General features: G+C 40.1%; 1 protein-coding gene across 8 annotated transcripts in view; it reads right to left on the bottom strand.

Moving 5' to 3' along the window:
- The window catches only part of GTDC1 (glycosyltransferase like domain containing 1), a 368,745-nt gene that overhangs the window by 194,272 nt on the left and 147,851 nt on the right, over positions 1–26,622 (bottom strand). The gene's annotated exons all lie outside the window — the stretch shown is intronic.

Below are 26,622 nucleotides of genomic sequence, written 5' to 3'. Positions count from 1 at the left end.
AACACTTGCACAGGAGGCACGGGATCCAGGTCTGCAGGAGGACCTGCCACTGAGCCACATCTACACCTGGCTTCTTAACACCTGTGCGCTCCGCAGGCACCGGCGCGCTGGCTTCTCTGCGGAGGCTTAAGGAGACAAATTACACGGTACCTGCTGGAACTTTGTCACTAAAGGCGTCACTGAAACTTAGGCATCTCAACTACTCCAGCAACCTCTCAAGTCTTTTCATTCTTGGTTTCTGGCATAATGCCTAATCCATAAAAGACACTCAATAATTACGTTTGGAACAACAAAGGATGAAACGGGAAGGAAGGTTGGGCATAAGTATTGAAAAAAGAAATCTCTAAACAAACGGAAATTGTTACTGTGTGCACAAACATTTTTTATGTATTTTGAAACTAGAACTCATTATTTTTTTAATATATTTTTATTGATTTCAGAGAGGAAGGGAGAGGGAAGGAGAGATAGAAACATCAAGCTGAGAGAGAATCATCATCCATCAGCTGCCTCCTGCATGCCCCCTACTGGGGATGGAGCCCCCTACCCAGGCATGTGCCCTGACTAGGAATCGAGTTGTGACCTCCTGGTTCATAGGTCGATACTCAACCGCTGAGCCGCGCCAGCCTGGCAGAACTCATTGTTAAGAGTATTCTTAAACACACAAAGTATTATGAACTGCTCAGAACATTTATACATAAACCTGTTTTAGACATTCTACCAATAAGTCAACAAATCAAAATACTGTCAGATCTCTTGACTTGACAATATAAGAAGTACAAGATATCATCCCTTTTGGAGACGAGCTGACAATATAATTGGTAAAGTAAGCCAAAAATACCGGAAACACTGAATAACAATAAGAAGATAAGTACCTTCTGTCCTGTACAAGCAGAGTCACCAAGCAGCACAGCTGACTGGGAATTCAGGGAGAAGCACTAAACGCTATGGTTTAGTTGGAAGACAAAAGAGAGAGTGAGGAAAACCAAGAAGCCTCAAGATTTTGGGGGGCAGCAGAAGCCTGAGTCCTGAGTCCTTGGGTCTTGAAGCGTCAGTACGATTTAAATAAGTCCGGGAAGAAGGGACAGTTTGCTAAAGTTTAGCAAAAAGATAAGTGATCAGATAAAATTGTTAACGTGGTCTTCCATCAGACCCAGAGGTGCCCAAATGCAGGGTGGGAAGTTTGTAAAAGTCTGTGCTTTGTCTGTTAGCATATGGGGGTGCAATGCACATTTATTATTGTATGAACAATGCCTTATTTCTTATTATCTTAACTGAGTTGTGACTGCTCGCTGGCTAAGAAAAGTGATAGTAAATTGAAATAATGAGAGTCAAATAAAATACCACCATCATTACCACTTTCAACATAAGGAAGGTTGCCCTGTACATATCCAAATACAGATAATACCAGTTCATTTAAAACCATGGCTCTCCATCATCACTTTGTGATAATGAAATCCTGAAGTCACCATAATGTGATAGTATTCTGAAGGAAGAGAGGGAACTGTGTCCCGTGCAAGTTTTTGAAATATATATCATTTCATTTAATCATCACCCTAAGAGATGTGTCTTATTATCCCCATCTTACCAGTTCACTAAAGCACAAGAGGTCTGGTTAGATGCTAAGACAAGCAGTTTCTATGAGGCAGAGATGAGTTTCAAAACCAAGTTGATCTAGCCCCAAAGTCTCTGCTTTTTTCAGTTATTCCACACTGATTTGGAATAATCTAAGATTAGAATGTGACTCAATGTTTCCTATAAACTGTACTTCTTAGTACAGTCTGTGTTTGAGAAATAAAAGAATAGAAATGGTACATAGAAGAACTGTACTCACCTGAACAGTTTCATTGCACCCTTCATTCATCACATATTTACTGAGTGATTGCACCATTAGACAAATTGTGGAAAGGTGACATCCATCAAGGAGGAGCCCCTGAAGAGAGGTAACCTAGGCAGCATCCCAGGTCACAGGAAGGAGTCAGCCTACTGACGTAACAAGGATGCAGGTCATCAGGGCAGAGGGACAGAGAGAAGTGGGGCTGATGGGAAGAGCAATGACTTGATTCTGGGAGGGAGAGGGTGAGCATGACTCAAAGGTTCCCGACTTGCGTAATCGCAGTTAGTGGTAACATTCCTTCACAGAGAGCGGAAAACAAACCAGGTTGGAGTAGAGGGAAAAAAGAGAGACAGTTTTCACAAATGCTAAATATAAGTACAGTGCCCCCTAGGTAACTGAAGATAACAGACAATAGACTAAAGAAGAAATTGCATTAGAGATTTTTTTAAGGAAGGTCTTTTTATTTTACTTTTTTAAATCTCCACCAGAGGATATGTTTTTATTGATTTTTAGAGAGAGAGGGAGAGAAAGAGAGAGAGAGAGAGAGAGAGAGAGAGAGAGAGAGAGAGAGAGAGAGAGACATTGATGTGAGAGAGAAACATCAAGATAGGTTGTGCACCCTGACTAGGAATCAAATCCGCAACATTTTGGTATACGGATGAAAACTCCCACTGGGTCAGGACTATTAGAGATTTTATTCAACTAATGTGTCAGATAAAAATGTTGGTTCTGGTGTGTTATGTAATTTTATATATCTGTTTAACATGTTTCTCCAATATTTTATGTATTATCTTGTTTTTCCCCATTAAAGTATATATTCGTTGATGAGATATATTAGATCTGCTATTGGTTTCTTTAGTATCTGGTAGTTTCCTTATTATGACAGTCCCCACTCTGGATTTAAGTTTTCTTAGAATGAGTCCTATAGCTTCCTTGTTCATTTTCCTATCCCAGGTGCTCAATAAACATATAGATGAATGAATGAATCAATCAATCAATCAATCAGTCAGTCAATCATTCATTCCCTCAGTGACACTGAGAAAATAAAACTGGTGAATCTCTGTTTATAATAAAATGTTCAATATGATATTTACTTCTACCATTAAAATATAAGTTGGATAGCATCTCATGTCCCCCTCCCCCCCCAAAAGAATGCACTTACCTTCTTATCTGAGCACACAAGACAATTCTAAGGAATGTTATTTGATGTTGTTTTGTTTAAGCCCATTACTTTTTCCTTATGATCCCTAATAATATGTCCGGCACTATTTTCTGCTTCACAGTCCGAACATATCAAGTACTTAAGCTATCGCCCAAAGAAAAGGAACTCCTGGGGAAAGGTGGTGTCAACCTGGTACAGGGATCAGGAATACACAATGTCATGATAATGATTTCTGTCATCTTCAGGGATTCATGATCATCAGCCTTGAAGGAGTAAGTGAATTAACATGCAAAAGGCATCTAACTTGCTGAGTGTGCTGGGAACACTTCATATGGTGTTTTATCTCCATAAACTAATATAATTAGTATGTGAAATATTTATCATTCACCTCATGATTAATCTATCATAGAAGACTATTTCTTAACAGCAGCATATCATTTTACATTGGAATGTTCTTCACCCTTTAGTTCATGTCACTCATGAATCCCTAGAGTTTATTTCTAAATATTAGAAAGTTGGAAATCCAGAGATCCAAGGCAATGGATATGAATCTTATCATTGCTCCAACTCAGCCCTACCAATACTGTCTAAGATTATACACTTTTAAGGACACACCAATCAGGCAAGCCAGAACACTACTGCTCAAAGAGATACAGAAAGCTGTGTTCAGGCACAAGCCTAAGAAACAAACCATAGGCAAGCTAGAGTGGCATTTAGATACTATCATCATTTAGGCTTGAACATTATGACAACAGGAATATTTACAATAGTCATAACAATAACAATAATAATATTATCCTGCCTCCTGGTATAGCAAGTAAATTATCCCTGACAACCATGGAAGGAGAAGTATTTTGTGCCCCAATAATGAAAAAGCAAACATGGCAAATATGGTCAGTTGCTATTTTTACCGAGTCACATCTATTGCTAAAATTAACAAGCACAAATAAAGTGCCTCCTAAATATTCCATCTTTCTATAATCAGTCATAAGATCTAAATTTTTTTGTGCTTAGGAGTATTTGTTCTAAATTTGTTTCCCATAATCCTGTATTCTATTGACTTGTTCTATCATTTGATTTGTGACATTTTGTTATGCTCCTCATAGAATTATTCCTGTGTTTTGATTATTGCGTCCATGTTTGTTTTGGCAAATCTGAGACAGTTCTTTGAAATCTTCCCTGACTTTGATGCTTAATAAGCCATTTGGAGAAATAACCCCCCCCCAAAAAAAAAATTTATTTACTATCTCCAATGTATTACTACTTTTGCACACCACTTTAATTATATGGATATAACTAGATAATTAATTACAGAAGTCAAAACCAGTGCAGCGTAAGTACACAGTAGGCACTCAGAAAGTGTTTGGGAGCGTGTACTACTAAATAATGCAGTGCATCAGTAGATGTAGAAAAATAATTTGAAGACATGAGTCCCAGGATTGCGTCCTGGTCTTTTACCCTTTTATTGTAAAGATAAGGCTTTTTATAAACATTCATTTGTTAATCCTGCATTTCTTTCTCTTCAAGCCAACAATGTAAAAATTCTAGCATTATGTTTCTAGTCTATATCACTGAGGGGAGTCTCACAGGGGGAACAGTTGAGAGCTAGTTTTTCAAAGATCAAAACGTCCCACAATAAAAACCTACCTATTTTAATAACGTAAAATGAAAATTTTAAACTCTTCTATGTGACTAAGTTTGATAAATAAAAAACATTGTACTTTTTAAATATGGTTCCTTTAACCACAACTTAAATAACTGCCCTGTTGTTTGTAGTTGTCTTTTTTTTTTTTAAAGTAACATATGCATAGGTACAGGGGCAAAAAAAACAGGTGAAAATTTAAAATGTTATATAAACAATATTGTTGAAGGTCATCCAACACAACCTCCATGACGTGGTAACTTTCTGAGATGCATTTTTCTCGGTCTCACCTACCACACTACACTATATGTGGGACTCATCAAATATTCTGGCTAGCAGGAGCTTCGTGTTTCCTTGGCCACATTTCCTTACTAGGTGACTAAGGAGCACAGACGAGGTCACCTGCCCTGGGCTAGCCAGTGAGTGGCCAAGCTGGGCCCACTATAGATTTAGTTACAGAAAGGGGGTCGCAGGTGTTGTTTGGGCGCCTGCCTCCTCATTTCAATAGTAGAAGCAGCTTTCAGTTAGATATCGGGATGGAAACAGTCTCCATTTAAAAGGGGGGGAAGCCAACTCACTGGGGAAAAAAAAAGTCAGTAAAACTTTCTTTGATCATGTTTCACCCTTTCTACAAAATAGAGACAAAAGTACTTAAATGTGAACATTAATAAGCACTAGAGACTCACTACAGACATCCATCTGAGTCTCAGTGTTATTTGAATTTCCACTGCCTACGTCTTAGGGTCATAGGCCATAGGTCCCATAAAAGCCACTCAGAGCTTCTCGCTGCCACGTGAGGCATTTACACACAGGGCGCAGCAGGGCAGCATGCCTCTAAGTCAGCCCTTTCCTTTCCTTTCCTCCCTTTCCTCTACTGGTACAGAATAGCGTCTGAGAGTCAGGAAATACACAGATTGCCAGGAGAGCAGCAAGCAGGGAACCTCAGACCTGGCTGGGGAAACCCAGAAAAGCTTTCAAGGAAAAAACACTTGAGATGGACATTAAAAGATTAGAAAAATTCCCAATTCAGTGTGTGTTAAGAGTAGGGATTGGAAAGAAGGGAGATAATGAGTTTCCATTTACAATGCAGAGGAAAAGCAAACACCCAGGACCAGAAATACCCACACTTTATATCTTTATATTAATATTATATATACATTTATGTTTATATATGTACATAAACACACACATAGAGAAATAGATATAGATGTAGATATAGATGTAGATAGATATTGATATAGATAGGTAGATATATAGTTTAATATAGTATATAAGGGATAAAAAGCTAAGTTAGACTTGACATCCTTCATTCCATTTTTGCATTGGCAATCTATATTAATAAAAGCGTAATATGCTAATTAGGGCGGACGTCCTTCCAGACAAAGCCACAGCGGCTGCGAAGGGCCCAGGCTCAGGCCAGCAATGGCAGCAGCAGCAGGGTAATGGTGGCGGTACCTTCCCCTGATCCGCCAGGTCGCCTCCCTCAGAGGGAGGCCAGACTGTGGCTTAGGCCAGGGACTGAGGCAGAGGTGGTTAGGGGTGATAAGGCCTGCAGGGGAGCAAGTTAGGGGTGATTAGGCTGGCAGGGGAGCAAGTTAGGGGTGATCAGGCTGGCAGGGGGGCAAGGCAGGGGCAATCAGGCCTGCAGGGAGGCAAGGTAGGGGAGATCAGGCTGGCAGGGGGGTAAGGTAGGGGCAATCAGGCAGGCATGCAGAGGGTTAGGGATGATCAGGCAGGCAGGCAGGTGAGTGGTTAGGAGCCAGTGGTCCTGGATTGCGAGAGGGATGTCCGACCTCCCCCAAGGGGTCCCAGATTGGATAGTGTGCAAGCCAGGTTGAGGGACCTGCCGCACTCCCCCACCGTGTACAAATTTTGTGCACCGGGCCTTTAGTTGATATATAAGAAAAGAGCTTAAGTTCTATAAGAGTGAACATTTAATATTTTAAATAACTTCGTTGTAATCCCCATACCATGTATATTGCAAGTGTTATACATTGTTGAGACGATGCCAACTCACTGAAAATGAATTTTAGGATAAATTGCTCTCTAACTCAATTCCCAAAGTTAAATATAATCAGATGGGACATTCTAATAACTTTTTGCACTAACTCCTTATCTTGAAAAACACTTTCCAAGAAATGTTAGTATTTCACCACTCCATAGGAATCAGTAACAAGGCGAGACTCTCCCAAGAATATTCCAACAGTCCTTGCAACACGGAGACTGTCACGAAACCTGAGCATCTGGCGACTCTGCCACCATGAAGTATCCATATGGAAGAGACCAAAATGTGTCAGAGTCCCTAAAACGATTTTGGAGAGTGCAGAAGACAGAATAAATAATTCAGTATCGTCAACACTTCCAACAGCAGGTAGTGGATATGCTACCTGCTTCTATAATGTGCCAGAATGTAACATACGTGTGTGAGGCAGTGTGTGTGAGAGAGAAAAAGGCAGAGAGAGGAAGGGTATACATGAGCCTAAAAACTATTTTTATATAGAAACATCCCCTAGGTAGTTCTCTTTGTAGGGACATCAGATCTCTGTAAGTATAGGTTTATAGATATACAGAAGAAAAAAATGAAGTCAATAAAAATGTATTTTAAGATAAATATAGCAACAAATATATTACTTCAGAGTCAGTTAAAAAAAATTGCGTTAACTTAACATCATGGTTGAAGTTGTATGTGCAAAAAAAGTCAAAAAATCCAAAATTATGGTTCCCTCAGCAACCATAACTGTGTCTTCATGCATATATGAGTATTCTGCATTACTGTAATGATGATACATTTCAGCCGTAATATCAGTTTATGCAATGTGACTGAATTAGGATTCTTTTGGGAACTATAACTTAGAATTTTTGGACTTTTGTGAATGTAAAATCGTAATCATAAAATTATATTAATATAGGGTGGGGTTTTAGCTTTTTATTTTCTGGCATTTAAAAAAACAATAAAGAGTGAGTGGTTGACAACATTAAAGTAGTAAAAGGTTGGTTGATTTGTAATAATACAAAAAAGATTTGATACCAAGCCTAATACCTTAAAATAGGGATATACAAACTACAAAGAAAAAGAAAAGTCCCTCTGAATATTAACCAAAGACAAGAACAGGCAAGACATCTTTCTAGGAGTGACTAAATTTACTCTTTCCATAAAATGTTAGTTTCTGATTAGGAGGTACTTTCATTTAACTAGATTTCAACATGAATATAAATACCAATGCCTGAAATAACTTCCTCACTATATATTCCTGCATTTTACCAAGGGGAAAAAAAAATAGTGTTACAATGGCCCTCCAGCCCGGCCAATGTGGCTCCGTGGTTAAGCGTGGATCTATGGACCAGGAGGTAACGATTCGATGGGCACATGACTAGGTTGGGGGCTCGATCCCTGGTGGGGAGCATACAAGAGGCAGCCAATCAGTGATTCTCTCTCATCATTGATGTTTCTATCTCTCTCTTTCCCTTCCTCTCTGAAATCAATAAAAATATATTATTAAAAAATATCGGGTCTCCATATTTTCGAGAGCAAAGCTGGTTGGGAACCGTTTCCTTTCTTGCCAGTGGAACATGGCAAGGATATAACCGGTCAGATGAAACTGCATCACTGTCACCAACTACTTTTTGATCAGGGGGCTGAGCCTGATTCAAAATGTGGTTCACAATGACAAAGGTACATAATGACTAAGTTAAACTCAAGAACAAGGTAACTATTTTCTGTTATTATTTAGGTATTATACAACCATAGAGTAAGATGAAGTAAAGAACCCTATTTTCACCAAAAATGTTAATCCTAGCACTGAAATAGCATTTCAAAATATTACTCTAACCTGTTGTACAACCTCCCTACTTGTTGCATTTTGTGAGTAATTGGTTATGCCACGTAATTCCACATTATCATTCAGAGAGAATAAGAATGTATGATGTCGAGAGGTTGAAATTAAATAAATGAAAGCCCTATTTGTTATTTTAGAGGAAAGGAGTTGGGCATTCCAATCAAGTTACTGATATGGCCAATTACATGTATGACAAAGAGGGGAAGGATCTGAATGTCCCCAGAGTTTCACAGAATGAAAGAATTATTGAGCCCTCTTTAATAGCATACATGCAATGTTGTTTCATTTTTATATAAATTGTAAGTGAAAACTGCAATCCAATCAAATAGTAAAAAGAGTAATCATTACAAGATTTTGTTATGGCAGTACCTTTGCACAAAAATGAAGTAATATGTAAAGAAAAGCATATTTCTTGGATAATTTATATATAAATAATGATTATAAATTATATATATATGTATGATTACATATAAATGATTATGATTATAAATAAGTACAAATTACATGCTTATATATATATTATATGCTTATATAATTTTTCTTTATATGCTTATATATATTATAATATACTTAATATATAAGCATATGAAGAAAAGGTTGATTCTTGGATAATTCATTCAAGCAGTAAGTTATGAAAATTCATCAATAAGTAGAATAAACAAGGCAACTCAGTGATAGCTCACCATAGAGTCTATTTATGCAACTCCAGTTTTAACTGAGCCTGTCCTGATGGGTTCTTTAGCTTCATGTGTGAGAGTCACATTATATCCAGACACAATAGGCACTGCATCTAGAGCCTACACAGTACAAGATGTCTGTTGCTCCTTTTGCTTCAAGTGATAAATAACAGTTGAAAAAAGGATCTGAAGAGATTTCACAAAAATCAGTGGATAATTTTTTAAAGTAACCACATGCATTAAAATGTTTCTTTTACTCTCTTGATTCTACTCAGTAATTTGTCTTTGGGAAATCATGTTGACATTGTCCCGCGGTCTCAGGCCTCTGTAATAGAGTGCAGCACGGAAAGAGCGGAGAGAGAGGCAGAGGCCTGGTCCCAGGGCAGGGCACACACCAAAGGAAACAGAATACCCGTAGCACCTGCCAATGGAAAAGTTAGTGGGCCGGTCACAGGAACTGGGCCCAAAAGTATCACTGAGGCAAGATGTAGGCTGAATTCAATGAATTCAGCAGAAGAGCAAAGATTCCAAGAAGTCTCATCCGGAATTCAGGAGGTGGCCCTGGTACAGGGCCACACACCAAGGTTGACTGGGAAATATGCAGGGGGTAAAATAGGGAAGGAACGAAGGGGTAACAAAGCCTAGAAGGGGCCTGCCGGATAAAGGAGCATAACTGAGGAAGAGGGGACTAAGGAGAGAAAACCAGGCCAAGTAGCTGAAACTGGCAATTAAAGGATAAGGAGAGATGAGGGATGCCCTGGCCAGTGTGGCTCAGTTGTCTGAGTGTTGTCTCATGCATTGAAAGGTCACGGGTTCAATTCCCGGTCAGGGCATATACCTAGGTTGCAGTTCGGTCACCTGTCAGGGTATGTACAGGAGGTAGCCAACAGATATTTCTCTCTCTCTCTCTCTCTCTCTCTCTCTCTCTCTCATCAATAAAAAACAATATTTCAAAAAAACATTTAAGGAAAGATGAGGGAAAGAGCAGCAAAGTGAGGGTCCAGGGGCTGATCCCATGGCAACTGGCAATAGAGGGACTTGTGAGTGGCGGGTCAGCTAAGAGGAGGAGTCTACACGATGGAATACTATGCTGCTCTAAAAAGGAAGGAACTCTTACCATTTGCAACAGCATGGATGGAACTGGAGAGCATTATGCTAAGTGAAATAAGCCAGTCAATGAAGGAAAAATACCACATGATCTCACTCATTCGTGGATAATAGAGACCATTATAAACTTTTGAACAATAATAGATACAGAGGCAGAGCTGCCTCAAACAGATTGTCAAACTGCAGCGGGAAGGCCGGGGAGAGTTGGGGGGCAGGAGGTAGGGGGTAAGAGATCAACCAAAGGACTTGTATGCATGCATATAAGCACAACCAATGGACATAGGACACTGGGGGATAGGGGAGGCTAGGGGACTGTCTAGGGCGGGGGGGGGGGGAAATGGACACATATGTAATACCCTTTGTAATACTTTAAGCAATAAAAAATAAATAAAATAAATAAATAAAAAAGAAAAAAAAAAGAAAGTGGAAAAAAAAAAAGAGTGGAGGAGTCTAAACACTGCAGACTGAGAATGAATCCAAAGTCTGGGATGAAAAAAGTTAACTCCAAGTCATACCAATCAGTGGATCTGAGAGGCTAAAGATGTATCCCGGACTCAGCTAAAAATGGCTCAGGTGCTGTGCAAGGCTGAGCCTGCAGGTAGGGGGCGTCAGTGCACCTGACTATGCCCAGCTGAGGAAAGCCAAGCCCAGAAAAGGAGGTACGGGTGAAGAGAATTACACAAATGGAATAACACAAAAATGTTTCTTAACTATAATAGGCGAACATGGCATGGACAACAAAGCTAACCCAGACTATGAAAACACAGATTTATCCAAAAAACAAATTAGTATTCCATTTATTTTTATTTAAAAAAAGATCGTCAATAATATTAAGTAAAATTAAAACTTATTAAAGTACAAAACTATAAATATACTATCTTTACAATATTTTAAGACTAGTACGCAGGAAAGGACTATAAGAAAATAAGACTATAAGGTGTAACAGCTGCTGGGTTTATGGATTTTCATACTTTATTGCCAAATGTTCTTTCCTGTGATTATATATGACTTTTATAATTAAAAATGGAAAAGCATTAATAATAAAACGTTTAATAGCAAGCATGCCTAGTATCTTTTGAATTATTTGATTAAAATAATTTGCATTTACAATATATTTCTTGGGTAAAGAGCAGAGTTTTAAAATATGCCGTTACACATTGAAAAAAAAAATCTCCTAAAATTAGTAATCCCTATACCTAATTTGTACATCACTGTAAGATACACTTAATCTAAAAGAGGACAATCTAAATTTTTCATTTAAAAATTCCCTTTCGGCCCTGGCCAGGTACCTCAGTTGACTAGAGCCCCATCCCAATACACCAATGTTGTGGGTTCAATCCCCAGTCAGGGCACATACAAGAATCAACCAATGAATGCATAAATAAGTGGTACAACAAAATCTATGTTTCTCTCTCTCTCAAACCCAATAATTGTTTAAAATCCCTTCACTGTTAAATATATAAGAAATATGTGCTAATATAGCCTTTACACAGCAATAGGGAAAAAAGAAATCAAAAGAATCAGGTATGTTGCAATGCAATTTGGGGAACAGTACAAGAAACTGCATGTTTTTATGAGCAAGAATGGTGTCATCTCTGTATTTTGTAAAACTCCACAATGCACAGGTACACTGCTCACCAGCTGCATGCACAAACACTTAAATTAGGATTGTGGTTAAGAGCAGGGACTCTGAAGGCGGACCACCTGAGTTCACCACTGACTCTTAAGGCAAAGTACCTTCCCCAACTACCTGTCTGATCTTGGCAAGCCTGCTTACCCTCTGCTTGCCTCAGTTTCCTCGTGTGCTAAATGGAGCTAAGAACAGTACTCCTCCAATGGCCGATGTGAGGATAGGTAAAGTGCTTAGCCCTGTGCTTGGCGCACTGTAAGCCCTACATAAGTGGAGACTATGTACCACTGTAATTGGTCAATTCCAGTTTGGGAATAAAATTCCTGTTACATGATGACTCCAACATCAAAATACTGTACTATTGGTGTTTCTTTATTCATCATTCTGTACTTTATATTCTCTTATTTCTGTTTTCATCATACAAAACATCACCAAAATTATCGCTGGGAAAGTCTCCTACAAATGGACATCAGTAGACTTCATTACTCTTGATCTTTAGGCAAAACCATTTTCCGCAGCCACAGCAGTTAAGTAAGTCCTATGTTTCCTAGAATCTACTGAAAGTACATTTTGTCAGTCTTCCTTCCAAACACGGTGTGTGATGATGCAATTTGGTTAAATTTTGGATTGCCGGCAATTGTAAACTCATCTGGGAGTAATTTTTCTCCCAGATAACTTGTATTTGAGCTGGGAGAGAAAAAAAATTAAATTCATCTTATTGCCAAAATCATTATATGGACGGCCTTTGAAGTCTTTTGCAAGAAATACAATGTCCTCTATACACAAGCCACCCGATTCTAGGAACTCCAAGTAAATGATCTATCAATTCAGTTCAAATAATATTTTGGTATGCTATTTCAGTGCTAGGATTAACATTTTTTGGTGAAAAGACATGTTTTAAAAAGACTGGTTAGGTTCATACTTCATGTTTCTGGTCAGTTCAAAGGTAAGCAAATTTAAAAAGGTTGAGTAGAGTTTATTTTACATTTTGGTTCTTGGATAGTTGGCTCAGTATATACTTAGTATATTCATATTGATTATGAACACAATGTTGATACTAAAGAGAATGTCCACTCTTGGAGTTTCCTTGCCACCATATGATAATGGCTCCCAGATTTGGGTTTCAAATGTAGACTTCTCATCCTACCCTCAGATATCCAACTGTCTGTTGGAATTCTCCATGTGGATAATCCACTGACACCTTAAATTCAAAAGGTCCAAAACAGAACTCAGCATCTAATCCAATAAACATGTACTCTTGCTGCATTTATTGTAGCAGCTGAAGGTACAACCATTCAACAAACCAGAAACCTGGGAGCCATCCCTTCCTTGGACCCACTCACTCTAAATTTCCATAAATAACCTATTAATGAATTCTGTCCATTTTGTTTCCTGGATAACTTCTCAAATCTGTCCCTTCAATTTCATTCTCATTCTCTTTTACATAGTGAAGCCTGGTCCACTACATAATCCACCTAAGTAACCTTCCTATTTCCAGGCCTGCCTTCCCAACCAGTTCATCCTACACCCAGCTACCACGTATCCCAGAATGCAAAACTGGCCAGGTCACCCCTCTGTATACAATGCAAGTCCCTTCAATTAGTGTGTGAGGTGTCACTCTGCACTGGTCTCCAGTCAGACCTACAAGTTCATCTCCTGTCCCATCTATTTCACACTTAGAGCTTCAAGAATAATGAGATGACTAGGATTCCTTTCACATACCAGGCTCCCTTTTACCACCAGGTCTTCACTTTCATTGCTACTCAGTTTGCATAGTATGCCACTGTGTTATGTTCTCTTCCTCAAATCAACCCACCAAAGCCTTTGTATCATCTAAGAATCAGTTGCAATCAAGAAGTCTCCCTAGATCCTTTCGCTAACACCCAAGGTAGTGTGTGTACTCCTCCTGAGTGCTCCCATATCATTGCACTTACCCAACTAGAATGTAATTTTTTTTATTATCTTAGACTAATCTACAAAGATCTGGAAGGTGAGAAATTATCTCATTTATTCAGCTTTGTATCCCAATTCCTGGGTGTTGATAATACGTTGAGCAAATAAACATGTATGTATACATGTGAATATATATTAAAATTTGACTACTCAACTTTGACCATATTTCCACATATCAAATTTTGATATGAACAAAATGAATATAAATAAAACTGAATATACAGTAATATATTGTGACATCATTTGCTTGATAAACAGAAGAGAAAAATCTACAAATTTTCTATTATTTCCTACTAGAGTTCCTGTGAACGAATTTGTGCACCAGTGGGGGGTCTCTCTGCCTGGCCTGCGGGATTGGGCCAAAACTGGCTCTCTGAAATCCCCCAAAGGGTCCTGGATTGTGAGAGGGTGCAGGCCAGGCCGAGGGACCCCACTGGTGCACAATCAGGGCCAGGGAGGGATGCAGGAGGTTGGCCAGCTGGGGAGGGACCACAGGAGGGCTCCAGGGCATGTCCGGCCTGTCTCACTCAGTCCTGATTGGCTGGACTCCAGCAGCAAGCTAACCTACCAGTTGGAGCGTCTGCCCCTTGTGGTCAGTGCACATCAAGCGGTTGAGCAGCCTTAGCATATCAGTAGCATATTACGCTTTGATTGGTTGACTGGACAACCGGACAACTGGACACTTAGCATATTAGGCTTTTATTATATAGGATTCTATTCATTTATGTTAAAGTCGAACTGTTGATTCTATGTGTCTTCTATGTTAACAGTAATTCTAACACTCTTCAACCCCCAAAAGTGGTTTCCTAGTTCTTGCACATCAGAACCAGGTGCCCTGCCATTCTCTTCACCCTACATTCTGTGCTTTAGACTCCACACCACTGCCCCAACAACACAGGTCTATGCCTCCACCTCTGCATGAATTCCATGCCCTGCACTCGGCACTTTGAGTCATTTGTTAAGTTTTTGGTTTTATAAGTTTTTGCACATATCTCTGACATAGCGCTTCCCTTGTGTTGCAGAGTGCCTCCCAGTCTATGCAGTAAGCCCTCCTTCCCATTTCCATACAAATGCCTGTCATAGATGTTCAGTAAAGATTACTTTCTTGTATGCTAGATGAACTCATTCCTACTCCTATTCCCATCCATTGAAATGATTCAAAGGATCTATCTTTAGCCACATGCTCTCCTTAAACAAATATTCCCTATGAAATGGCAATCATCCTTCGGCTTCACAAATCACCTTCAAATGCAGACCTCCAGCTTTCATATATCACCTGAACTCTAGTCCTTGATTTCCACTGGCCCAAAGGAAATACCTACTTGGATGCCATGCTATTGCTTTAAACTTGGTATACTCATATTGAACTAACCCATCCCTTTCTCCCATCACTCCTTCTCTTCTCAACTTCACTCTTTCTGTCAAGAGCATAGTATTATGCTAGAACCCTAGGGTAGTGTTGAAGGCATATTTGATTATTCCCATACTCTTAACTCCTAAACAAGTCATTGGTAGCGTAAATAATTTTTACGTAAGTTTTGTCTCTTCTCCCACCCTCTAACTCAGGTTTTTTGTCAGCTCAGACCACAAAACTGAGTGTCTTCTTAAATGATTTCCTTGTCTTTGATTCCTTACTATGAGTATATTGCCTCCATGTTAATTTCACCAAACACACTATGACTAACAATGTGGCAAATCCTTTGGGAAACTACCTGGGTCTAAAGTAAATAAGAACAAGAGATTAATTTAGGTCATTTTAAAGCACAACATTAGGTAACTCTAATCCTCAAAATCATCCTAAATAAAGCCTGGTTAATGGAGAGAGTTCTGGGTTTCCTGAATTTCAGTCTGCTACTCATTTCATCATTTAAGCTGGTAGAGCTACTTTCTGAGAAAAGTCTCGGCCCTGCCAGCAGATCCTTCTGCAGCTCAAGGCTATAAGCCAGACTTTCACTTTTATAACACAACACCATCTTTGGCAACTACAGAATTAGGAACAGTAGCATATGGATCTTCTTTCAGTCATTGTAGAATACCAGTACCTCAGATACATATCAATGACCTGAAAATTATTTACTCTAATACATCCTAAAATATTTATAAATGAAACGATATGGTATAGAAGATTTGCTTCAAAATAATCCAGCATGGGGGAGGGAAGGATAAAGTGGGAGGAGCTCACAGATGAGATAAGACTGATCATGAATTGATAATTATTGAAGCTAAGTGATGGGTAGGTACATAGAGATCCATGATACTACCATCCCTACATTTATGTTCGAACATTTTCAATAGAAAGTAAAAATAAATTTGAAATCAAATGCTGTAAGTCATTATTGGCATTTACCATAAATAATGGAGCAGTGGTTGATTACTTTCATCTATGTCTCTAAATACTATTTTAGTTTCCAAAATGAACAAGTATTACTTTAAGAAAATCATAAATTGTTAAAATAAAAATTAAAACACACACACAACTATCCACATCAGTTAGGCTTCTTATTCAATTAACATTTGAAAGGGATCTATTAGTTATTCATTCCTTAAAAACACTGAAAGGTAACCATTTTATCAAGTGAAATAACCATTAAGCTATATGTATCTACACTATTTTATTCAGGTTCTCAAGGAAACTATTTTTATAAGAAAAAAATATTAGCCTATTCTCACTTTATAGAGGGATGTTCCATGAACCAACATAATAGAAAACATACCCACAATTTTTTAAGAAGTGTTGTCAAAAACATCCATTACTATATTCAATGTCCTTTACAATAAGGATCTACCTAACAGAGTCCACTTAGAACTATGGTTTTCAACATAAGCTTTATATTAGAAATCACCGGAGAGATTTAAAAAATGCTGAGGTTTAAGCCACACCTAAGAACAATTAAATTAGAATCAGAGAAGGTGGCATCAGTCATCAGCACTAAAAAAACTCCTAAGCAACACCAATGTGCAGCCAATGTTGAGAGACATTGTTTTAAAACGACGTAAGTTAAAACTAAATACATTTTGTTTATTTTTTATTGTGGAAGTTTTCAAGAACACACAAAAATTGACAGTATAATAAGTCCCATGTACCCAACACCCAATTTCAACAGCGATCACTGTTTTTGCCAAGGCTGGTTCAACTATCCCTCTCACTTTATTTTTATTTATTTATTTTTTTTTGCTGGAATATTTTAAAGCAAATGTCAGACATAAGATCTTTTATTTTTCCAGCACTTCAGTATGAAAACATTGTTTCTTATGATTAACTGACTTAATTCCTTTTTATTAGACAATGAGAGGCTTTGATGAGCTTAGTTATTTGTTCAAATGGATTAAGTTTACTTAAATTAGAATTTTTAAAATATCCATGCTTCTTCTATCCCTCTGTTATAACTTGGGCTTTTTTAATTTTTTTGCTTTTGTTGCAATGGTTTTCAGTTATACTATATATGTGCATTTTAATGAAAAACAGATCTTCTTTGATTCCATGGGTTTTAAATGTATCCTCATATTACTGTCCTCTCAATATTATATACAATATCTACTCTACTATATCATGTCAAATCCCTCAGACTGACTTCATTAATAATGTGTAGTTCTTCATTATAAAAGTAATGTATTTTCATTATAGAATAATTTGGAAAATACAGAGATAGGGAAAGAAAAAAACACCACTTATAACTTTACAATCTATTTATAACAATTTTTTACAATTTGGATATTTTATCCCAGCTTTTTTCCCCCCCTAAACAAGTAAGAAACACATTCTTAAAAAGTGAGAATGTACTGCTTATATTATTTTCATAACATAATTTTACTTGACATTCTCATGAGTATATCAAGTCTTTAAATCTTTAAAAACATGCTATTTAAGGGCTGTAGAATTAATATTTCACTATATGAATGTGCTATGATCCACTAAACAGTCCTCTTATTATTGGACAGTCGGATTACTGTCCAATGATTATACATAATGCTTTGTTGTTAGTTCTAATCACCCCTTTGCCAGAACGATGGAGGGTCTGAGGTTTTGCCCTACTTGAGAGTTAATTTAGCCTGCCACAGCTTCCTGGAGGCCGGCAGCAGAGGTGACACTCTAGGTCAAATTATTCGGGACACAGTCAACATCATGAGCTTCATGGTCTTGTCAATTGCCCTCGGCTGCCCAGGCCCACCAGGGCAATGGAGAGAGGCCCAGATGGGTGAAACACAGGCAATGGGTTTGAATCATAGCTAAGGAACCCTGAGTAAGAAAATCCAAACCTTCCATAATGAGCTTCAAGGAAATTTGCCCAAACTTTGCTCCACAGGGAGACATTATCTTTCATTACCTGGAAACTAAATGAACCAGCTATCTGATCAGAAGAGAGATACTCTACCTATATTCCAATGCTATTTGGCTCTAAAAACCTCCTTGAAAACAGAGTCCAGAACAAAAGGCATTGAACGCTTCTCCATGCGAGAGACCCATGGAGAATCATCTCCCAACATTCTTTAGAACATATATGTAGCCCTAACCGGTTTGGCTCAGTGAATAGAGCGTCGGCCTGCGGACTGTAGGGCCCCAGGTTCGATTCCGGTCAAGGGCATGTACCTTGGTTGCTGGCATATCCCCAGTGGGGGGTGTGCAGGAGGCAGCTAATTGATGTTTCTCTCATCAATGTTTCTAACTCTCTATGCCTCTCCCTTCCTCTCTGTAAAAAAACAATAAATATATATTTTTTTTAAAAAAAGAACACATATGTAGAGTGTGATTACTAGAATTCTTGACAAAATATAGTATGATCAAATTATTTTCTATAAAGACTGAACCACTTTATGCTCACATAGCATATGAATTGAGTGCCTCAGACTCCCGTTCAGAGGCTTCCATGATTTCATCCTTCCTTAACTTCTCCTCTCTTACTCCCCCCAGACCCCCAAAACACAGTGTTAATGAGAGGCAGAACAACATGGTAACTAAGGAGAGAGACTCTGGGGCCAGAAGCCCTGAGTTTAAATAGCAGTTCTGCGATGAACTAGCTGTGAGACCCGGAATGAGTCACTTAACAAATTTGTGTCTCAGTTTCTTCAACTCACAAGTGAAGATAATAATCACCTTGTTAATTATCAATGCAATTAGGACATGTGTTTCATGGAGAGCACTTAGAAGAGGGTCTGGAAAGTAGGAAATGCTAAGTAACTGTAAGCTCTTATGATGTCTGGCTGCTCTTCCACGTCCATGCCAGTCCCCATCCTTCAGAGTGGCGTTGGGTACCAATGCCTCCGTGAAAAGAGTGACTTCTGCTCTGAATTCCCACGTGGGCTCCATGTCTCTGCACTTTTCTCCATCTATAATACTCAGAGGTCTGGGTTGATCAGGTGTCTTCTGTTTCTAATATTTCATGACTTTCACCCTAACAATATTATTCAAAGGCTTCTAGCCATTTACAAAAATCTCTAACCTTCTCAATCCGACTGGTATCAAAATAATGCTGCCCAAGCTCTGATTACTGCAAATGAAAATCATTACATCAATTATGCAAACAACTGAAGTGATTTTTTAAAGGAGTAAATCAATAACTTTCACTGGGTTGATAGGCAGTCAATTAAAACAGTGCTGCACATTTCAATATTGGGGTGAAATATTCTTTAACAAAATGTTTCCTGTATTATATACATCCAGACAGTAAAAATGATAGCCACTCAAACCACTAGAGCGATACTGGAATTCACTACGATAAAGATGGCACCAAATTGATCCAGGACTCAAATTAATAAGGCAGAGGAACAAATAATTTGTGAATATAGCCATTAGGCTGGAACAAAAGTCAGATTACAAATACAGAAACTTGCAATTTCATACCATAAAACATGTGCTTTAAGAAGTATCTTCACTGTAGTAGGAATTTTGAAAATCGACTAAGGTTATGTTTGAAACAAAGTTAAAAATGACACTATGATTCTAAAAAAATATAATTGTGTCCCCAGAGTTTTCAAAGTATTTCATTCATATATATATATATATAAATATTAAAAGCTTATGAAATGTAAAGCACAAGTATTATTTTTTCCACTCACCCATAAGGAGTACTCACAGTAGCAAAACAAAATTATTTTTTATACTAAAACATAGTTTTATTTAGAATATTAAAGATCATGTTAAATATTAAATAATTTAAATGACATAAAATCAATTTAAATAACTATTTTATTTTAAATAATTTAAATTATTAGAATTTAAATATTCTAACATTATTCTCAATTAAATATAATACCCTCAAGTTATTCTCTAGTTCAGGAGTAGGGAACCTTTTTTCTGCCAAGAGCCATTTGGATATTTATAATATTACTAGAGGCCCGGTGCACAAAAATTTGTGCACTCGGGGGGGGAGGGGGGTCCCTCAGCCTGGCCTGTGCCCTCTAGCAGTCTGGGACCCCTCAGGAGATAACGACCTGCTGGCTTAGGCCTGCTCCCGGGTGGCAGAGGGCAGGCCCAATCCCTAGGTGCAGCCCCTGGTCGGGCTCAGAGCAGGGCTGATTGGGGAGTTGGGGCGCCGCCCCCTATCACACTCAAGGCAGGGTCGATGGGGAGGTTGTGGAGCAACCCCCTGTCACACACAGAGCAGGGCCCATCAGGGGGGTTGGGGCTCTGTACCCTGTCACGCACAGAGCAGGGCCCATCAGGGGGTTGGGGTGCTGCCCTCTATCACCCACAGAGCAGGGCGGATCAGGGGGTTGAGGCGCCGCCACTCTCACACTCAGGGCAGGGCCCGTGGGGCGGGGGGAGCTCCCCCCTATCAGGCACAGAGCAGGGTGGATAGGGAGGTTGTGGCCCCGCCCCCTGTCACACACAGAGCCACAGGGCGATCAGGGGGTTTGGGCGCTGCCCCCGTCATGCTGATCCCGGTGCTGGGAGGCATATTACCCTTTTACTATATAGGGTAGAGGCCTGGTGCATGGTTGGGTGCCGGCTGGTTTGCCCTGAAGCGTGTCCTGGATCAGGGTGGGGGTCCCCACTGGGGTGCCTGGCCAGCCTGGGTGAGGGGCTGAGGGCTGTTTTCAGGCTGGGAGTGACTGCAGTTCCCAACCGCTCCTTTTTTCCTTTTTTTTTTTTTTTTAAATTCTGGGCCAGCTTTAGCTTGAGGCTTGGCTCCAGCTCTTAGGCCTCTGGCTGAAAGTAGGTTTCTGGCCTTTGCTTACAATGTTGGGAACCTGCTAGCTGAAGTTGGGCGTATTTGTTACAGAGTTTCTTAAACTGCCAGCTCAGGCCTGCAGCCGCAGCCGGGGAATGTTGGTTTCCTCCGTCACTGAAGCAACCAAGCCTCATGTTAGTTTCAAGCTGCCTGGCTGCCCACCGCCATCTTGGCTGACAGTTAATTTGCATATCTCGCTGATTAGCCAATGAAAAGGGTATCAGTCGTACGCCAATTACCATGTTTCTCTTTTATTAGATAGGATTCATGGGTCATACAAAGTTAGCAACTTAAAAATTAGCATGCTATATTTGGTCAAACATTTAATTAACTCACTCCCAAATGATTTTGTGGGCCTTATAGAGCTTGTGGACTGATATTCCCCACCCCTGCTCTAGTTAAAGGACTTCCTAAGAACCTCAAGTTAGGAAGCTCATTCCCCCTTTAAAAAATTATTTTAGTCCCGGCCAGTGGTTGAGCTTTGTCCTATACACCAAAAGTTTGCGGGTTCAATTCCCAGTCAGGGCACATACCCAGGTTTCAATTCCATCCCCAGTTGGAGCATGTGCAGGAGACAACCGATAGATCTCTCTCTCTCTCTCTCTCTCTCTCTCTCTCTCTCTTTCTCTCTCTCTCTCTCAAATCAATTTTAAAAAAGTATTTTAGCCCTAGCTGGTTTGGCTCAGTGGATAGAGCACCAACCTGTGGAATGAAGGGTCCCGGATTCGATTCCAGTCAAGGGCAAATGCCCGGGGTTGCAGGTTCAATCCCCAGTAGGGGGCGTGCAGGAGGCAGCCAATCAATGATTCTCTGTCATCATTGATGTTTCTATCTTTCTTTCCCTCTTCCTGCCTCTCTGAAATCAATAAAATATATATATTAAAAAATATTTTAACAAAGAGTACTGGATGAGAAATTATTCAAAGTAGTAAGACATATATCATTTTGACCTGATTACCATTACTTGCCAATAAAATACAGATGCACAGTTATATGCACCCATCAGCCTAGATTTGGGGGAAACAACAGATAGATATATAATTCTCATCTAAAAAGTAATAACCCAGGAGGAATCAAAGATTTAATGTAGGTAGTGTTGGGAGAGGGGAATGACATTAAATGAAATTTCTTGCTTCCTCTTCTCTTCTCAACTTTTTATTTTCTCTATAGAGTTAAAACAACAAAAACAAAACAAACAAAACCCCACCCAAAACCTTTATTTCACCATTGGGGCTTTTTGGTTTATTTATTTTGGGGATTTTCTTTGTTGTTATTTCTTAAAAATGTATTAGTTTCAGGTATACAATATAATGATTCAATATATTATAAAATGACCACCAAAATAAGTCTAGCTAACGTTGATCACCACACAGTCCTTTACTTTTTATGATGAGGTCTTTTAAGATTTATTATGTTAGCCATTTTCAAACATATAATAAAGTATTATTAGCTATAGTCACCATGCTGTACATTACATACCCAGGATACTTATTTCATTTTGGCCATCTTTGTTAACTTTGTTTTTGAGTGATATTATTTCACTGGGTATAGAATTCTAGGTTGATAGTCCTTGGTTTTCTTTCAGTGCTCTGAAGGCATTGCTCCACTGTCTTTCCCTTTACAATGTTTCCAGTGAGAAATCTGCTGCCTGTTTAACTTTGTTCTTCTGAAGTATCTTATTGATTTTTTTTAATCCATCTGCTTTTAAATTATCCTCCTAATCACTAGTGTAGATAACAGAATCTAAAGTGATCCCCACCATCCCACCTCCTTATATATTCATATCCAGTGTAATCATTCCCTTTGAGTGTAGGCAGCACCAGCTGCTTGCTTCTAACTGATAGCAAATGTGACAGGATGTATATGCTTATCCTATACTAGAGGCTCAGTGCACGAAATTTCTGCGGTGGGGGGAAGGGTTCCCTCAGCCCAGCCTGCACCCTCTCCAATCTGGGACCCCTGGCTCCTAACCACTCACCTGCCTGCCTGCCTGATTGTCCCTAACCACCTCTGCCTGTCTGCCTGATCGCCCCTAACTGCTCCCCTGCTGGCCTGATCACCCCTAACTGCCTCTGCCTTGCCCCACACCCAGGGCCCAGGATTCCCTTCTTCAGCTGGTCACAGGCACCTGAGACCCGGGCTTCTCTCCCTCTGGCCTGCTGCAGGCACCCAGGACCCGGGCCGGCTTCAGCCAGGCTGGCCACAGCCGCAGGGGACTATGGGCGGGCAGCTTTGCCTGGGCTGCAGCCGCAAACACCAGGGACAGCAAGGCGGGCGGCTTGTCCCTCTTCCGGGCCATAGCCTGGCTGGTTCCCATCCTCTCTCACAAGCTCATTTGTGTCTGGCTGGTCCCCATTCCTCTCTTCCCAGTGTTGAGTGCCTGAGCCATTACAGTGTGATGGCGTGAGGGTGTGATGACCATTTGCATATTAGCTCTTTATTATATAGGATAATAAAAGCCTAATATGCTAAGTGTCCAGTTGGCCATTCAACTAATCAAAGTGTAATATGCTAATGATAGGCTAAGGCTGTTCAACCACTTGCTATGATGTGCACTGACCACCAGAGGGAAGACAGTTGACTGGTCAACCAGTCACTATGATGTGCACTGAGCACCAGGGGGCAGACGTTCTGACTGGTAGGTTAGCTTGCTGCTGGGGTCTGGGCAATCAGGACTGAGTGAGACAGGCCAGACATGCCCTGGAGCCCTCCTGTGGGTCCCTCCCTGGCTGGCCAACCTCCCTGGCCCTGATCATGCACTGGTGGGGTCCCTCAGCCTGGCCTGTGCCTTCTTGCAATCCCGGACCCCTCAGGGGATGTCAGAGAGCCTGTTTCGGCCTGAAGGCAGAACAATTGGTTGCTATTATGTGCACTGACCACCTGGGGGCAGACGTTCAATGCAGGAGCTGCCCCCTGGTGGTCAATGCACTCCCACAAGGGGAGCGCTGCTCAGCCAGAAGCCGGCTCATGGCTGGTGAGTGCAGTGGTGGTGGCGGGAGCCTCTCCCGCCTCCGTGGCAGTCAGACATCCCCCAAGGGTTCCCGGACTGCCAGAGGGCTCAGGCTGAGCTAGGTACCACCTACCCCCGAAGTGCACAAATTTCATGCACTGGGCCTCTAGTATTACATAAGATTGTATCATCTTGTCTGGCAAGGATGCAAGCAGCCGTGTTAAGATGGTCCACACAGTAAGGGAATGAGGGTGACCTGTGGGAGCTCGCAAGCAAGAACCTGATTACTAACAACAACCATGTGAGCTTGAAAGCAGACCCTCTGTCAACTTGGCCTCAGTTGAGACCATAGATCTGGTGGAATTATGATGTTTCCAGCATAGCTGGTAGGAAAAAGCATTATTTCTAGCCTTATATGAACAGTTGGCACTATTGCTTTTATTCCTCTTACATGCTTCTTTCTCTTGCTGTGAGAATTTCCCACCAAGCATATGTGGACCTGCACTCAGCTGAATGCTCCAGTGGGACTCTGCAGATCTCAAAGGTTCTCTTTTATGAGCAGCTCTCTCTAGTCCATTATTCTGTGTTTTTTTTTAATCTATTCAGACTCTTACCTCCATTGCTTCAACTCCATGGAGTCTACCAGTCTCTACTAGGTTCCTTCTTCTTGCATTAGGGCTTAGAAACGTTTCCCCAAGGCAAAAAGATGGGGCAATCATAGGGCCCACCTCATTTCATTATCCCCTCTTGTGGATCACAACCCTTCATTGCTTGAGGTCTAGTGTCTTGAAAACCACTATTTTATATATTTTGTCCATTTTGTTTGTTTGTTTCAGATGAGAAGGTAAAATGAATTCCTGTTACTTCATATTGGTTAGAAGCAGAAGTCTTTCAACAAATACAATTAACCACAGAACTAAAACCAAAACCAATGTAGGAATTAGAGTGGCAAAACAGAACATGGAAGGTATTTGCTCTGACCACATAGATATAACACAACTGTAGGGGAAAAGGTAAAAAAAGTTTGGGAGGTAGAGTAGACTCACCTATTGCCTTACCTGTAATAGCTGATAGTCTTCAGATACTATTGAAAGCTTACAAATCAAATAATAGAGGTTATGCAAAGTATTTAAAGAGTATATTGGGCCCAGCCAGTGTGGAACAGTATTTGAGCATCAACCTATAAACCAGGAGATCAAGGTTCGATTCTGGTTGGGGAACATGCCTGGGTTGTGGGGTCGATCCCTATTAGGGGGCATGCAGGAGGCAGCTGATCAATGATTCTCTCTCATCATTAATGTTTCTATCTCTCCCTTCCTCTCTGAAGTCAATAAAAATATATTTAAAAAAAAAAAAAAAAAGCAAGAGGAAATCAATTTTAATAATATATTTTATTTAATTCAATATGTCTAAAGTATTTTCAGCACATAATCAATATAAAATTACGGAAATTTTTGCATTCCTTACTTGAGCTAAAAATTTCTAATTCAGTGAGTACTTTACAGTTATAACATATCTTAACATAGTCACATTTCAGGTACTCGACAACCACATGTGGCTAGTGGCTAGGACAACAATCTGCAGAGTCCTAAAAAGAGCAGACGAAGCTCCACAAAGAAGGGAAAGCTGCTATTCTGTTCGCCTCGCTATCCCCAGTTCGTGCATAGTGCCTGGCATACTGTATATTTTTGTGAGTAAGAAAAGAGAAGGAGGGAGAATAAAATTGCATCCTGTTTGAGAAACAAAGGCATTGCTACAGTGAGGGGGGAAGCATCTGCTACAGTAGAAGTCTTGACTCTAAAACTTCGTAATGGGCAACTTAGGTAAATCGCAACCTTTTTACTTCATCCGTAATAGATTTTTGGTACGTACCTAGTGTTGACGGGTTGCTATGAGGATCACATGAGATCACGCAGACACAAGGAGACTCTGTGGCACTTTGTAAACGTTATCTCTCGTTACTAAAGCAAAAAGCTCTGTCTCCATGGTCATTGTTTCCTGTTTTGATACTGTCACCATCTATCCCCCATCCATGGACATGCAGGTTGAAATTCTGCGGAATGTTGGTCCATGTTTTTTCCCTGGACGACTATAATTTTGATTTGTCAACTGGTGTTCAATGCCTTGCTGCCTACTTCAGCGTCTACCAACAGAGGCCTTGTGCCTTTAACTTGACAAGGAGAGACTTTTCTGTGGTATCTCATGCCCCTCCCCTGTTGGGCTCCCTTCGATGTGCAGCATCTGCCCTGCAGGTTGAACCCTAGTCATCCTCCGGTGTATGGTAGGAACTGGTTACAACAGAAGCCAGAAAAGGAAAGGAATCAGAAACCTTAACATGTGCCTCAGGGGTGGAGGAAGTGAAAGGGGCTGGGTACTAGAGAGGAGCCCCATGAAGGTAAAGAGGTAACAAGGAGCTTCAGGGTTGGACCCAGGCTGGTTGCATTTTCAATGAGGACCTCAAATCCACTAGACAAGAATCACCCGCAGAACTCAAGGGCACAGTTAGGCGATCGGCACTTACTAGTAGTTTTCCACTTCTGTGCTTGGGAAGGAGCTAAATTTTAATAGCTAAGGGTCCCAGCGCTGTTTCTGCAACTTGCCTATAAGTTGCTTCCTGGATTAAACTCCTAAGAAGAATTTAGCATTTAAGTTTCCCGTGAAG

This window comes from Myotis daubentonii, chromosome 7, assembly GCF_963259705.1.
Source record: "Myotis daubentonii chromosome 7, mMyoDau2.1, whole genome shotgun sequence".
NCBI lineage: Eukaryota > Metazoa > Chordata > Mammalia > Chiroptera > Vespertilionidae > Myotis > Myotis daubentonii.
Note: the sequence above shows the minus strand (reverse complement) of the source record. Positions and strands in the feature narration are given on the sequence as shown.